At 47.3% G+C, this 1,311-nt stretch overlaps 1 long non-coding RNA gene across 1 annotated transcript; it reads right to left on the bottom strand.

The window, feature by feature from the left end:
* Nucleotides 1–951: 951 nt before the first annotated feature.
* On the bottom strand, nt 952–1,296 carry LOC108764882 (uncharacterized). Its single transcript, XR_001940294.1, has 3 exons — nt 1,274–1,296; nt 1,098–1,195; nt 952–985 (listed from the first exon to the last, which is right to left on the bottom strand). It is a non-coding gene; the product is annotated as an uncharacterized LOC108764882 (long non-coding RNA).
* Nucleotides 1,297–1,311: the final 15 nt, after the last annotated feature.

Genomic DNA, 1,311 nt, shown 5'->3' with positions numbered 1-1,311 from the left:
GAAGGTTCACGACCTAGGGAGGAGAGTAACGCGCAGCCGTCGTACAACGGATTCTCGCCGCGACCAAAAGTACTGAAATTGTAAACAACTATCGCGATATTTTCCGCAGCGAGAAACCGTTGAAATTGCTCAATTTCACGAATTCCGCATCCCTCCTCGGGAATCGTGATACCCGCAGAAATCGTTAATTCTTTAGCCAACTCGCGTTGTAAAGAAGAACGCTGATGTCTCACGGATTCCTATCTTTCATGTAGTTCCCCCACGCGTAATTGCCCGCGATCGTAATGCACGCGTGCCGTTACAAGCGAACGGGGAAAACATAAATTGTCGGAATTGACAATTTATAAAATCGAGCGTTTGGCTACGTCTTCGTGCGTTAATCGATTGGACTGACGTCCGCGATCAGTAGGTAGCGCAACTCTGAAAACGCGTACCCTGAAATTTTCCGCGATATCGATTCCTCCAGCACTTTGCGCCAACGTACTCACGAGCCCCCATATGTCCTCGTGGGTTAGATCGCGTGCTGGACGAAACGACAATCCCGCTGGACCACGCGCTAGATCACTCGACTCAAACGATAATCCGACGTAATCGCTCGGTTCGCACGTATGTACCGCATACGTTCGAATTTCACGAAACGCGTTTTCTAGCCATTGAGCGATATCGCTACCTTCAGGTGGTGGCCGTATCGCGAAAGTCGCCTCTCTCCCTAGAATCGTGAAATTCCTAAATTGCCGCGAGTTTTCCGCCCGCAAATCTATATAATTAAAATTATTGACCTCGTGCTGACGACATCGTCGCTCCTATTGCTGATGATCCTGCTCCTGATCTTCATTTTGAGCCTGACGAGGTGTCGGTGGTGTCGACGACGACGGTGCAGGTGTCGACTGACGGGACCGCGGGGGTGACGCTAGTTGACGATCTCCTCTTTGTGAAGGCGAAGGGAGAGAGTCTGAGGGCTGGACAGCACCACCACCAATTTGTACTGAAAAGTTAAACAAAATCTTTATTTAAATTTCGTTGACTTTGCTATATTAGCCTAAAGCTTATCCCCCTCCCCACGTGTCATAATGTAACAGAAAAGTAAGGTAACTCACCTTTAGCTGCTTCATATGATCGTGAGCCGAGGATATTTTTTCGCTCGAGAAGTCTCACTAATATTCCGGCGACTGCGGTAAAACCGGTGAGTAGGAAACTTTTAATAGAGAAAATATACGTTTAAGAAAAATTTCTCGAAACAACGGGATAAAAGTAAACAATAAAATATTATTACTTTCGACGTAATTGTCGCCCTCCTCTCCTCCGACTTCC

This window comes from Trachymyrmex cornetzi, unplaced genomic scaffold (assembly GCF_001594075.2).
Source record: "Trachymyrmex cornetzi isolate Tcor2-1 unplaced genomic scaffold, Tcor1.1 scaffold46, whole genome shotgun sequence".
NCBI classification, from domain to species: Eukaryota; Metazoa; Arthropoda; class Insecta; order Hymenoptera; family Formicidae; genus Trachymyrmex; species Trachymyrmex cornetzi.
Note: the sequence above shows the minus strand (reverse complement) of the source record. Positions and strands in the feature narration are given on the sequence as shown.